Source organism: Toxorhynchites rutilus, chromosome 2, assembly GCF_029784135.1.
Source record: "Toxorhynchites rutilus septentrionalis strain SRP chromosome 2, ASM2978413v1, whole genome shotgun sequence".
Taxonomy (NCBI): Eukaryota; Metazoa; Arthropoda; class Insecta; order Diptera; family Culicidae; genus Toxorhynchites; species Toxorhynchites rutilus.
The window spans coordinates 82,220,922-82,236,722 of NC_073745.1; the positions used below are offsets into that span (position 1 = coordinate 82,220,922).

The following is a 15,801-nucleotide window of genomic DNA, read 5'->3' on the forward strand; positions in this document are numbered from 1 at the left end:
ACTCCAAAAGTAATTAACGGTCAATTGGAATAATTCACCTATTCGTGCATCTTCCTCTTCCAGAGATTTTTTCATAACATTTCGTTGAGACGTTGATGAGACTTTTGCCTTAATCAATTGTCATTGTTTTTTAAGCTGATTAAAAAGGCCAGAAGCCTTTTGATTTTAGATAGGGGAAGTGGGGGCATAGTGGTCACCCTAAGGAATATGACCATTTCCAGCGTCCACATACCGCTACAATTCCAGTTTTTCTAATAATATTATAGTTCAACTCATTGTTGTTCAAGACAGCATACGGCTTTTACTATAAAAATTCAAAATAGTACATTTTTCATCATTAGAAAAAAAGATGAAAAATAGAACTCTTTTTTTGCTTGGATATAAAGTGGTCACCTAGTAGGGGCAAAGTGGTCATTCGCACACATCAAGCTAAATGGGATAGATTTAAGCGTTTTTTTCGCCCTAATTTGTTCAAATCATATTCGATATAGTTGGTACATGTATGAAATAAGCTTGGTCTATTCACCTAGAATCTCAATTCAAATTTTCTCATGCATGCAAAAACGTTGTAAGAAACACATCACGTCAACGTTCTAGATTAATTAAATTCTTCAAACATTTGGTAATATCAATACGGTGTCAATAATCAATAGTAATACTACCAAACAAGCAGATGACCACCTTGCCCCCCATAACCAATTTTCCCCCACTACCCCTACTGCTGATAATGATCTACCTGACAGTCAACTGATTCAACGCGTCTCAAGATACAATCGGAAGGAAGGCCGGTGTCACAGATCTTTTTCTATCTTCTATGTTATACAGACGCTCCATTTATACGAACATGACAAACAGGTCAGGCAAAAGAAATCGCTCGCATGAACTGCAGCGAATTAGCTGCTCGAAAATACCGTAGCTACAGCAGCAGATGTTCGTGTTGGATACGGAGACGCGAGACTCGAACCCCCAGTTTGTCAGTAACTACCATTCGTTTGTTCCATCTTCTTAGCAGACTTTATCATACGGAAGAAGTAAAGCAGACGGACCTACGGATTTTTTTTCAAATTCAACCACGACTTCATCCTCCAGAGATAGTCTGACTGAATTGTTTAGAAGAAGAGAACTGAATGAATTGTTTAGCGGAAAGAACTGTCCAAGCCGACGTGGAAAAATATTGCAGCTTCAAATACAGAAAATATCCGCATGAAATATTCATGTTCCACGTTTTTCTTGAATATTTGAGACGCTTGAAAGCTCTCACTTGTTTACCTTTGCTCGCAGAAGAATAACAAGCTCCAGATATGCTCCACCGGTAACTTCTCACATTCTAGTGGAAAAGCGTCGACTCTCTGATAGTTTTTGATACCGATTTGGGGGCAAAGTGGTCACTCGCACATATCAAGCTAAATGGGATAGATTTATGCATTTTTCGTCCAAATTTGTTCAAATCATATTTGATATAGTAGGTACATGTATGAAATAAGCTTGGCCTATTCACCTAGAGTCTGCACACAACGTAAACGTCATAAGAAACACATAACGTTCCGCATAATGAGGCTTGGTTTAGTTGGAGTGGCATATTTATCCAGGGTCAAAACCACAAAAGGATCTTCTTCAAGAGCTGAATGTGATGCGGTATATCAACTTTAGTAAACAGAACATTGTAAGTCGTTATTCACCTATGACCAAATTGCCCCCAAATATCAAAGTAATGTCTATGCTAATCAATCGCTGAGCTTGAACAACATATCTGTTCACCTCTCCTCGAATATGTAAACAGTCGTCCAACCGGATGATTTGTCCAATATATCAGATTGAATAAACTAAATTTCAAGAGAAATTCCTTAGATACCATGCGCTCAGAACTACGGCCGAATGGCTATCGAGAGAGCAATTTCGGTTTTTATTTATATTTTTACATGCAACAGCTCCACTGAAGTACAGGGTGACTCAAAAGTCATTAAAGTCTTCAAACATAAGGCGACTATCAATACGGCATCTATAGTCAATAGTTATACTACCAAACAAGCAGATGACCACTTTGCCCCCTACGAACAATTTTCCCCCACTACCCCTCACTGTTCTAATTTTTAATATTATATTACTGTTCATTTTTTGCTTTATTGCTAAAAGATAGATAAACAAATAATGATATAATGGATGGTAAAATATTATTTATTTGGTAGGATCTCGAAAAAACGTCCAAAATTTGTGGCTATACACTAGAAAACCCCCTTTAGAGCTAGGTTTTCTCGGTAAAGACTAAACCGAACATAAAGCAACACATTTGAAAGTCCATTTTGTTTAAATTAATACCTCTTCAAAGTTTCATCGGAATCGGTCCACCGGGTCCGGAGGTATGGCGGGAACAAGTTCAGGAGCCATAGATTCCAGAACCTAAAACAACATAAAACGCCCCATTTGGAGTATCAAACTTCATGTTTTTCAAAACTAGCTTATTTGTGATGAATTCAAGTCTACATGATCTCATTGACGTAACCCATATATATTCCGGGTCAGGTTTAGGAGGGATGTGATCACTTTATAGAGGCGATGCATGATCAAGTGAGCTACCTGTTCAATAGAAAAAGGTGTGTGTTTTCTATCGTTTCCATTGACTTCGTTCAGCAGAAAACTCTGAACCTCAATTACCACATTTGCCCAACACAGCATTATTAGTAGTAGTTCAGCTTCATACATAGCTGACTGCGTTTGCCCTGTCGCACTTGAAGATGCAGAAATGTTTAAATGACCACTGGTTCAGATGAAAGGTTTGAACCCGGTAATCATTACTGCTAATTTCGTAGAGTTGTGTTGTGTTGCGCGCGTTTTTGTGTGGTGAAGTCAAGTGTAGCCATCATATTACATTATTCACGGTGGAGAAGTTTTACCCAACCAAAAAAGAAAATAAGGGTATTCGAGATAATATGGAAATTACAAATAATTTACCTTCGATAATTCTTCATCCATGCTACAAATGTGAAATAATAAAAAAAAAGTTTTTTTTCTGAGATTGTCTACCTGTCCTATGAACAGTTTAAACAGACGGACGAAACGCCACTGCCACTTCATGACCAGAATCAAATCCCATCATGCCATATATCAAACATCATGATTTGTCGAAACTAGTTCATTTGTGACTATTTCAAGGGGTTTTGGTTACATTAGGATACCCCGGTGATCTTCGAGTAACCTTCAGCTCCAAATTTAGATCGAGATATGAGAAAGGCACGACTACACCTTTAGGTGGATGAAATTAAATTTGCTTTTTACAAACCTTTTAATTATCATTTATATTATCATAGATAAAGGAATCAGTGATTCTCTATACATTCTAGCGCACATCACACTAGAAAATAATGAAAAAAAAGGTTGATCAATTTCACAAAGGTATGTTATGAAATATTCCGCTAAACTACTGTACATATTGTAAAACATTCGAAAAATTGAATTAAGCAACATTCTAGAAGTGAAACACTTCAATCATTCCTATTAATTTTTCTCCCAAAATGCATGACAAATTTAGTTATTTATATCAACTAACTTTACCATTTAACGGGCTGTGAGAACTAGGCATGTAATCAACGAAAACTACAATACAACGACGCGTTTACATGTTAAAATACACAAAACAATTTTTTTTAATGCGCAAAACAATTAAAAACATTGAAAAAATTGGTGGCGATATAAGTGCGATTCACATCCACGTCACGTTCACGTCCCGTCACGTTCCGTTACGTCAGTTATTCTACCATGCAATTCTTATGAAAACATTACACCGGCAACGTAACGACCCGTCAGCATACGTTCAACGAAAACGACCGGCAGGATTTGTAGAGAAGAATAATTGACGGAGACGGACGGTTCCTTTGGTTTGTGTCTCAGCTTTTGTTTCGATTTTGGTTGTATTTTTTATGCCAACATATCTCTTAGTTCCAAATTTCGGAGTCAAAATCATCCGTGACTAGCTGAGAAAAATAGTCTATATATTATTATTGTTGGATAAAGGTCGGGACTACGGGGTTTAAGCATTCAAATAATATGGAAATCATTGATTTTTTCTTAAATTTAGAACTGATTCCAGGCATGCTGATTCGAAAGAGGACTTTGCAATTTAAGACTGTTGTAGGTGGCGACACCATTAATAACATTAAATAAATCATTCGTTTAACATTTGACGTGACGGTGCTGCTGCAAGCATAGACTGTATGTGTGAATTGGCGGGGACGGTGACGGAACGTGGACGTTCTCTTCCGTAACGTTCTATGTGAAACACACAATAGTTGCCACAGCCCGTCAAGCGAAAAACACTTGATGGTAAAAACCATTTTTTTAAATTTGAATTTTTTTGTGTTAATTTCAAAAACAACTAATAGAACTCATAATCATGTTCAGCAGGTCCTAAACAGTTCATATGAATTAAAAACTTTTTTTTTATTCTTTATTTGAGAGGTTTTCAGCCTCCTGGGCTGGTTCGCCTTGAATTAAAAACTTGTTGACACGAAATTGGCTCCAAAATGAATAATTTTTTTAAAAAAGGTGAATTTTGTTTTTATTCGTACGGCCTATTGTATCTTCAGATTATCAGCTGTTAATATTTCTGTAAGACGAGAAAATATTTCGCAATCCGCGATCATTAATGTACATGAATGGGTTCAGAGACATATTACGTTCATTCTAGAATTAAAAAAATTTAATGGAAATTTTGACTTGGTGTTATTTGATTACTTGGTTGATTACACGTAATCCTGACCCCGACTTAATTACTATAACATTACCGCTAAAATTGATCATTATAATATAAAATCATTATTAGACATAACCTTCCTTAAACATTTTTCACCACTCGAAAATTAATATAATTTTAAATTACATAGAATAGATATTTGATACGGAGAAGTAAATTTTAATTAATAATTTTTATTTTCAAAGTGTGTTGAATCCACCAATCCATTGTCATTATCCCTTCCCAATAACGAAGCACAAAGTTTAATGCAGTCAATACAAATAACGTTTATTCGGTTGAGTGACAATTCGGGTGTGTTGAACGATCCAAAACTAGCAATACAGGGTAACTTCGATAAAACGTACATTTCACTTTAAAAATTGTACGTTGTATCGAAGCATAATAAACAACTCACAAACGTAGTCTATAATACATTATTGTGTAGCTGTTTTAGTAAAGTTAATGAATAAATTCAATTAGAAGATGTAGCCAGCCTTTCTCATGATGTTTCCCTTCGTACTGTTGATTAATTTTTTAGAATCCGGAATCACAAAACCAGCTGTATTTCGGGATTGATTAAATGTACAAAACATGTTTTAGCATCACAATACAGATAATTTATTGTTCTTTACATAAAAAATCCTTTGCACTTTGGAAATGGTAAGATGTACGTTATATCGAGTGACGTTATATCGAAGTTCCCCTGTACATTACAACATTTAGACGATTTGAACAGCGCGTTGATATCAAAATCGGTGAATTTAAAGCAAATTGTTACTATTAACAAGGCTATCATTTCTATTAACAAAACATGTAATAGAAAATTGAAACAAACTTGAAATTAGATTTAAGCGAAAAATGTAAGATTCTCTTGATTTTCTCCCAAAAACTGGAGAAATGTCAACGTGGACAACAGGGGGAGGGGTATAAGGAATATCCACGCTTGTCCACGGAGGGGGAGGGGGGTGTCTAAAATCATGCTTTTTCTGTCCACGTGGTATGTGGACAGCCCCTTAGAAGCAAAGAAGAAAATAAACTTTCTGCACCGAAAGCGTACATGACGGTTTTGCTTGCGTGCTTGTGTCATGAAGTGCGAACCGAAGCAGAGCTGTCTCGTTCTCGTTTGTATCGTGATTTGTAGCACGTAACAACAAAAATAATGCCGCGCGGGGAAATGATTTCTGTGAGATCATATTTGAACGAACGAAAGCGATTTTTTCAGTGAATGGAACCATTGGCAAACACTGAGCACAAGTATAAACAGTTCGTCGCCTTCAGGATCGGTGAGATTGTGGAGCTAACGTCCACAAGAGTTTAGTGATACGTTCTATCAGAAAAAATATCGGGGATGTCCTGACGAAATGTGGTATAGGAACGCCATTGGCTTCAAGCAGGCCGTGGTACAGTCGACCACAGTTCCTGCTTGAACTAGAGTTTATGTGGCCGAAACAAGAAAAGAACACCCTGACACGCACCTCGTTGCCCGCGTACACAATCTTAATGGACGGCTCCATTATTTACCCATCGTGAACTCAAACAATGATACACGCACAATGTAAATAGGATACCAGATATATGATTCCTCTTTTTTTTTGTTGAAAACTACATATGTGTAGTAAGCTTTTAAACCAGGGGTTCTCAAACTGTTTTGGGCGAGTGACCCCCTTTTCCAGAATGAAGTGATACAAAGACCCTCATAGCAAAATTTCTTTAAAAATCTCTAGGTTTGTTTCTTATTCATACATAATACTTACCAATTTAAAAACTTTGCGTTTGATGAAATGAGAAAACTTGACCTAACAGGAATTCCTAGAGTTTTGTGTTTTGGGTTCGTGCGATATGCTAAAAAACTATCGTCGAAAAGAAGAACGTTTGGACCTTTTGTGGGTGAAGAAACTCATAGGCGCAGCGGGAAAAGAATATACAAACTTGTCTGACTTTGTCATTCTGTCGCATGGCAATGCTACATTTGAGCGAGGTCCTCCATGAACAAAGTATGTTTGGTGGTAAACCAAAATGATCCGAACTTGGTAGCTCAGGGCATTGTTCACAATGAATTCATCTTATTTTGCAAACAATTTGCAACCTAAATGCAAGCTTGTTATGTTTGTTTGGACTTGAATTTGATCATAGCTTCATTCGTTCTACTAAAATATTAGTCATTATTGTAACACATTGTTTCACGTAATACAACTTATACAGTATCATGAAAGTTTCAAATAAGAACAAGTGTTAATTAATAGGAGTCGATTTTTAGACCTCGTCGACCCCTAAAATCAATTTTCGTTTGTGTCGATTCCTTGGAAACCGACATCGACCCCAAGGGGTCGATATCGACCACTTTGAGAAACCCTGTTTTAAACAGTATAATTAGAATTAACCCTTTTATTACGAGCGTCGTCTTTAGACGACATGAAATTCATACTACCCTTCGATCACACGAGCACGATGTGCATACTTTTCGGCGCAGGATTTAACCATCAAGCGTAGAGCACACGGGTTATTTCGTGATCCAGCCGTGATAGACGGAACGCGAAACACGAGAAAACTCGTGAGCGGTCCGCAATGTGTTAAGAACATTGAAGTTATCGTAAATAGAGAGGCTTCGCAATAAGGCTATGCCTTATTTTTTCTGTGTTTACATTCCCTAGTGTCCTATCAATGTGGATGATTCGTTTCCCTAAAATGAGTAGACACGTGTAAGTGTTTATGTTGAAGATGAGGAAATCAAGTAATTTATTCCGAAAGGATTTTCACAATGTGTTTTGGGGGATCACACTTCTAGTAATTGCGGCTGTATAAGAGCTACATTGCTAATGCATAGATAGATTTCGTATTCAATTATGCATATTAAAACTAAATCGGATTCTTCGAATACTAAATAGAGCCTTCAGGTCCACACAAAAAAAGTATAATTTACAAACAAAAATCCCGCAGACAACTGGATATTTTATTTTTATTTTTTTAATAGTCATAGTTTTGTTTATGTCATAAGTTTTTTTTTCATACAATAATTATAATTCACAAATATTGTATACATTTAAAAACTTAGATAAATTATATGGGATTTGATTTATTCATGGTTATATTTAGTGCAAAATTGCAAAAAAAAACTAAAGTTTGGAGCTAGTTTTAGATCTATTTTTTTTCTCCAAAATATATATTTTTATTAAGGCTTATATGGCATAAAACAAACCTTTAAGTATATCTTTTTTTACGCATTCGGGATTTAATTTGTTTTGTTTTTATGCATTTCTTATCAGTATCATCTGATACATATGTTGGGAGCATTTGCCTCGTCCTCTAAACCATTAATCATCAATCCGAAAGGCTGACAATACACACAACCGGCCCACAGGTTTCCTATCATTTGGGGGCTGAGCACTGCCTATACAACCACTACTATTGTGTCTGCCACAGCAAGGAAAGGAGTGCTTCTGTTAAGAAACGTCAAAATTACATACTCATCATAGCGAAGACGCAAAGCACACACAGTAATCGGTTACCACTACTGCTGGTAAATCTTGCTACAAATAAGAAGTTACCGACTGCTTTCTATCACCGAAATTAGCCCTATCAATTGTGGCTTACCTTTATTTGCGAAGCGCCGGAACATTTGCTGTAACTGACGTTTCTGCCTGTCACCATTCTCCGCACACAATCCTTTTTTTCATATGCAACACTGTTATTTTTTTCGTACCGTTGCTATAATGTAAAGTTGCGTCGGTCCACTTTCCGGAAGTACAATCACTCACTGCTTTTACTGTTTTCCCACACACTCACGCACTGGCAAATCTTGGTACACATCCCGCACTGTTCCGTACCGTAGCAATCCGGAGGCTCCTTAATTCCACACGTAATAACTGCGAAATCAACACGCACTCTCGTTTCCTTTCCTGCGAAATGTCTTCCAGAGTGTTCCCGTGATGGCTCGCTCGGGCTGCTGTTGGTTTGATCCAAGCAGAAAAATTTCCACTTTACAAAATGATTTTACCCCACTTAGACGGGGCCCAAAAGTAAAAATTCTACATTTAATCTAATGTTCGCGACTGGCGCTATTCATACAGGCATTTTTCAATTGGTTTCGAACGAGAAAAGTTAGCGAAAATTTCATCAGAAAATTCAGAAGATAATTTTTTCTTCGTTCTGCGAGGAGAACGACAGACGATTACGATGAGATCGTGTTCGTCGTCGTTGCCGTTGCTGCTCGTGTCGTGGTGTTGAAAGGTTACAATATGAATGAAGCAGCGGTCAGATCAATATGGCGCTAAGACAGCTAGTTTGCTGTTCACGGTTTCCTAGGATTTTTCTGAGAAGCGCAACTGACAGTCAGGAGCGACGTGAAATGCGCAGGCAGAGGAGTGTCACATATGCCATAATTGACGAGCGCGGGGTGATTCAAAACAAGAAAAATATAATTTGATAGGAATGATAATATCAAGGCGCCTAGAAGTATATCCTAAGGTGGGCCAACTTGCTAAAACCACTCTTCAGCCATCTTGAAAGTCTACTGTGTTTTGTTTGTAAACAAAACACAATACGCTAGTGCCGAAGCCCGCTCGTGATCAGTCTGTCTCTTTCACGCTACAAGCAAATAATTCCCCTTCTGCTTTGTTCCGTACTGTTTTCATATACCGCTCCCCTAACCAACTTAGTGACGAAACGGCCTCGCCTAGTACCCTAGACCCGTCTTGGATAATATTTTTTTCTGGTAAATAGTAGAGGCCTGTTAAAGTTAATTTCGATGACTGCATTGGATTATAATTTTTTTTGAGAAAAGTGCTTGAATCATAGTATGTATGATGAATAAATAAATAAAAATTATATGAAAAAATTAATTATAAATACGTTCAAATTGCACGAAAAAATTTGGTCTATATTTTCTATGTGTTCCATCTGTTCCGAAATTTAGATTGAATGAACACATTGAATTATAGGGCTTTCCATAAATGAAATGCAATGTAAAAGCACTATTAGACTTAAAAGGAGAGGCAAAATGAATTAAGTGAGCCTGAGAAATACGTTTCATTGGGTCCATGCTTTGATTGACGGTTAAAACGTGAGAATGGGAAAAAATGAGAAGTTACGAATCCCATTCCTTCTCTCGCTTTAAGTTTCTCTTCGCTACACAGAGAATTTGGATATCATTCATGGTATATTCATGTTTCATCTCCGGTTCTTATTCATGCATAACGTTTGCATTTAAAGAAATTGATTTTTTGGATGGTGATAAAAAAACTAAGACAGATAATTGAGTTTGATAAATTTCCCATGGAAGCTTATTTCCAAAAACGCCCAACTACGCCCTTGCGAGCGGCCTTCCGGCTGTTAATCGGAACATTCGCCATGGCGGACGAAAACACGCGTGTAGGCATGTAGATAGTTTTTGAGTTCTTTCTTCGTTTCATTTTCAATTCCTTCTCACTTTTCGCGACAAAATTGTTGGAGTAGATCTTACGCTTCAGGTTTGCCCAGAAATTCTCGATGGGACGCTGCTAGGGGACGTTGGGCGGGTTCGCTGACTTGGATACCACATCGACATTTAGCCGCTCATCTCCTCTAACGATCGCTTCGAGTATTGGGCCGACGCCAGATCCGGCCAGAACGACGCAACTTCCGACAGGCACTTCGTACTATAAATTTCCCCGTTCACAGCCAGTACGGAGCTAAAGAAGAGCGGCTTCGACATACCCTTTTCGCTGATTGTCAGACACAGCAGCACCTTCTTGGGAAACTTGGTGTGTGAAATTCACATTCAATTTCACTTCGGAGCTCACTTCCTTCATGGGGGAAGTAAAATACAAATTGCCCTGCCAGTCGTTGCCATGAGATAGGTGAGATAGGTCTCGTCGTCCATCACCATCGCCACGTCACGATTCACCGAGAAAATCGACTTGATCATCTTATTCAGCCGCTGCCACTGCATAATTGCCTGCAGCTTCGAGACCAGTGGACGAGACTTCCGCTTCCTGACATGTATGTCCATGTTCACCAGGTACCTGTAGAGTACAGAATAGGGTGATGAAATAATAATAATAACAACAATAAAGAAACATGAGAATCATGCCATGAGAACTATAGACCAATCACATGTAAGGAAAAGATGAGCCAGGCTATAAAAGCGCGAGCGACTCCGCGCAGCCGGCATTCTTACAACGGACGTGATACGAGCAACATCTAACAAGGAACACCAGCAGCAGTGGCAACAGCGAACAAGGCAGCTAACCGAGCAGCCAATATCGAGCTGGGTATCGCATCGGTCTGGTCCAATAGCAACAGCAGCAGCAGGAGCATCGAACACTGAAGCTAATCCGAGTAACCATCGAGCTGGGCGTCGCATCGGTCTTCATCAAAATCAATAGCAGGAGCAGCAGCAGCAGCGGGCATCGTAGTTAAGCCGAACAACCAACAATCGAACTGTGCCTCGCATCGCATCGGACTGCAGTAACATCACGGGCTAAACATTGTCGGCACTCTCTCTCCGCTGATAGCGCGAGGACGCGCTTCCATTGAGCTGGGAGAGTGTCACAGTGTGGAACACAATCAACGCCGCATTACGTGGTTAGCACCCACATACTAGCCGGCTTCATAAAAGAGTTTATAGAGTTTTCCTGGCTGTAGCCAGCAAAGAACTTTCTGGGATGAGGCTTCATGTTTGAAGCCCATCTATCGATCGCAATATACAATTATATTGGCGGTCGCGACAATGGCGCAAAATTGAACGAACCTTTAGCTCCCGAAAAGTAAGTTAATTTGTTCGATATAGAGCTCCGCTGGAAATAGACGGAGTTCCAAGAAGAAGAAAAAATCGGTGGAGATGGACGATTTTCTATGAGTATTTTAAATTAATTTATTTGATGTTGAGCTCCGATGGAAATGGACGGAGTTTCAAGAAGACGAATAAAGAAAACCGGTGGAGATGTACGAACTCCTATGAATTGAACATAGACGGAAATAGACGGAGTGCTAATATTGAGATTATTGAGAAATCAGACAAGTGGAATCTCACAGCACAGAGAAGCATTTACTTCGATAATGACTACTATCAGGTCAATACGATAAGCGAAGACTATTTGTTTTCATGTAATTGCGACGTTAGGATGGATTTCTTAGTATACAGATATACCTACTTTGACAAGCGAGCATTCAAGTATTAGAAAGTAATACTCGTTTCATCATTGAAGCTCATTATCGCTGCAGACGAAACTAGAATGACCCGATGGAAAACCGCTCTATTGCAAGTGCATTAGTGAAATTCAGTGTATGATGATGGGAACTATGATGATTACTCAATGCACCTCTGAAGGTAGCATCACGTTGGTGCAGCTTTGGCTTCTGCGCCGAAACATTGAATTTATGAACTGGATAAGGAAATGGAAATTGTAGTCAGATATGTTTTAAAAGATTCCAGTTTTGAAAGAATTAGGCTTTTAGCACACTGAAACTGGGAAACAAGGTCAATGTTAAATCTATGTAAATAAAAATGGATCGTCGAATGTGTTGATAAGCGTAAAACCTGAGGAAGGAATGGTTCGATTTGAGCCGTCCTCTTTGTTGTATTCGTCTCTGTCCAGAAATCAATGTTATGGTGAGAAAAGTTTTGTAATTTTTAAAAGCTTCGAGAGAATGTTCGAAAAATAATTCTGAGGTGTTCTACAATGACATTGATCCAAGCCCAATTAAGTTTCGTGTTTCGTTAGTGTGAAGCAAAAATGATTCTCAGGTGTAGAATAAAAATTATGAATGAAAGTTTACTTTTCTGTATCAAAGATGTATTCCATGTAACAGAGAAACACGTTATTTGCAAATGAATCAAGTATTTTGAGCGAACATTGTGTCTGAAAAAGAATTTATATTATAATAGCGAATTTTGGCAGAAGTAATAATAAATGGAAATTGTAAAGAGCTAAATGGAAATTGTAAAGATCAATCAAGGAAGAGTTCTGCGATTGAACCAACGACCGTTCGCTTGGTAAGAAAACGTGAATGTTCGAAAGAATTTATAACGAAAAATCATTTTGGGGTCAGGTAGTATATAAATAAAGTGGATCGCCAAATGTGTTGTTAAACGCAAAACCCGAGGGAGGAATCGTTCGACTTTGCTTTTATTCATCGTCTCTGAACGTAGATCAATGTTACGGAGAGAAAATTCGAAAATATTCGGAAAATTCTGAAAAAAAAATCTGAAATGAGTCAACGAGGATGAGCTTCAAATGATCAATGGTCGATGAGAGGCATTGACAGCAGGAGTATCAAATATATTCCACAATGATTAGATAGCATTCCATGAACCATGTTATTGAAAGAGAAAAAAAAAAGTTTTTATCACAGAAAACCAGTGTAGTTATCCCAGCTTATAACCGCTGGAGGTGCGGAAGGATTTATTACCGAGCGTCGATTTGTTTTACGATCCGCCGAGAGTATAAAGTTTATAGACAGAGTTAGAGACAGATGAGTGATATTGCTTGTCGCTCAAACTCTCCGCAAGATCAACGACGGCTATTGAAGCGACATCCTGACCAACAGCATATGGCATGGTGGAATGGAATATGAAACTAAGTTGGACACTAGGAATGATTTATCATTAAGAGAAAGTGAATCGAATCCAGTTTCCATCGCATTTTAAAAAATAGTGCAGTGCCAATTTTATATTGTGCAAATGTTTAGAGCATTGTGCAGATGTTTAAGGATTAAATACTGCAATTAGGTTTTCAGAGATTGAAATCTTGACAGATATGAATAGGATGAGAAATGAAGGTTGTAGTAAATTTTTTTTTCATAACTCCCCTGTTATGGAAGAATAATAGTTTCAACCCACTGATTGAAACAAGGTACAACGAATGATTTAATAGGTTTAGTAAGGGACCAAGAAATTGGAAAAGCAACGAAGAAGGGTTCCAAGATGGTTCATGGTCAAGGACACACATTGGCATCAAATGGATTTCACAAAGATTTGATAGAATTCCACGAAAAAAGGCAGAAGACCAAGCGATTGTGTTTTTTATCGGGACTGAACCGTTGTATCGAAAAACAGGAAGTGGGTTATATCTATGGTATAACCGCAAGGGTGACGTAGGACTATCGTTGATTTAGAGATCATTTGTTTGAAGTTGAATCTGAATTCATTCTGAATGAATGAATATTTGGGGGACTTCGAAAACGAGAGCGTTACGTTGGAGGCACAAGGTTTTATGCATCCAATATTGAATACGGAAATATCCTACTGATGGGGAAAAATAATCTTCAGAAGCTATCCTGTTAATTGCGATTGATTGAAAAATCACAAAACCAAATGTATTTGGTCACAGTGTTACATGGATAGAAAACATTAAAATAAACTCTTTCACATGAATGTAATTTTAAATTCCCAGAGGAACTGGCGGATTATTTTCAGTAACGATTAGATATTTCTACATTTTCCTCGATACTGGAAGCCCACCAGTGGTTAATGCTAACTCGATAACCATCTGTTAATAGCACTTCATTGAAACATATTTGGTCACAGTGTAACATGGATAGAAAACATTCAAATAAACTCTTTCACATGAATGTATTTTTAAATTCCCAGAGGAACTGGCAGATTATTATCCGGATCTTTCTCGATACTGAATGGCATCCAAACGGAAAGAATTCCGCGCGTGTATGTGTGTGTGTGTGTAGCGGCTGCTTCGAGATCTTCCCGGGGAACCGTTTGTGGCATCACTCTCCTCCTGATGGATTCCCTTCTGGCCTAAGGTGCACAAACAGGCTCTTGGTGACACCGTTCATCCGCGCTTTCATGATAAACGAAGAACTTCACCACAACAGCGACAACATGCTCCAATCGCTGTTCAATTAGAACTGAGTGGATTCCCGAGCGGCGATCGCTTATATACTGATTGGTGATTTCAATAGCCTGTTTTGAAAGCAATTTTAAGACTATTGAAACAAGTTTTTGGAACAGAAAGTAACAAGTATAGAACGCGTAGACATTTTATCTTTCGAATGAAGTGTTTATCATACCATTTCGTGCAGTTGTTTAGGAGCTATTAACGCTCAAAATCTCGGTCTCCAGCGTAACGCTTTCGTTTTCGAAACTTTGATTTTACACCCCGGTATAGAAATGAAAGACGTAGTCCTACGTCAAAAGAAGGAAAAGGATTCTTCGGAGAAAACCAACGTCACGATTTTAGTTCTAATTAGACACAAAGAATGATTCAACAATCGCGAAGATCAGAATCAGGTAAATGAGGAAAGCAAATTTCATGTTGTTGAGGAGTTTAGAGCAATTTAGTGATTTAATACTGCAACTAGGTATTTAGTGATTTAAATCTTGGCAAAGAGGGGCTATATGAAGAAAAGAAGGTTGCAGTCAGAGTTGTTTCGAAAAGTTCTTGTTGTGAAAGAACAAGAGTTTTAACCCACATAAACTGGGTGGAACAAGAAACGAGGATGGTTCTTATATGTATAAATACGAGACCGGGAAATTGAAAAGAGAAACGAGGAAATGTTTCGCAGGGTCATGATCGATGGGAGACATTGGCAGCAGCAGTACCAATTGAAATTTCACTATACTACCTGATCATAGAAAAAACGAGGGCAAACCATGGCATCGAAAGAGAATGAAGAGAATGCTCTAGAGCAGGGGTTTTCAAATGGTGCTCCGCGGGAAATTTGTGCTCCGTAAAGTTATAGCAAGTGCTCCCACTTGAAAACCCACCTTGAATCAAGCGCAATCGAAATCCGTGATGACAACTGTACGGTGTCGACATCTGGATACAACATCAGTTTTTACGAGACAAACTACTCTCTATCAGATTGGCCAGTCGGAAGGCAGTTTTCAATTGCTAAAATTTGAATGAAAATTTATATTTTGCGTTATTTATATAATTGATGCACGTTGTCCTCATCCTAACTTAACATATTTCCTATATTTTTTTCTATATTTCCACTAAAAGTTTTCAATAGAATATAAAATTGTCTTCAAACAAAATATTCATATGAGATTTTGTCATCACCTGCAAAAAAAGTGTTTTCTATCCACATAGTAAACTAATTTGATACGGATAAGTTAATTTTCATTCATAACTTTGATG

The 15,801-nt window shown here is 38.0% G+C and overlaps 1 protein-coding gene across 4 annotated transcripts in view; it reads right to left on the reverse strand.

Annotated features, from left to right (window-relative positions):
* The window catches only part of LOC129768061 (cyclin-dependent kinase 12), a 40,661-nt gene extending 31,655 nt beyond the window's left edge, over positions 1-9,006 (reverse strand). Inside the window, exon 1 of one of the 4 annotated variants that reach the window (XM_055769443.1) lies at positions 8,318-9,006. The gene's annotated coding sequence lies outside the window, so the exon portion shown is untranslated. The remainder of the gene's footprint in view (positions 1-8,317) is intronic. The other 3 variants (XM_055769445.1, XM_055769444.1, XM_055769446.1) reach the window with 3 other exon arrangements.
* Positions 9,007-15,801: the final 6,795 nt, after the last annotated feature.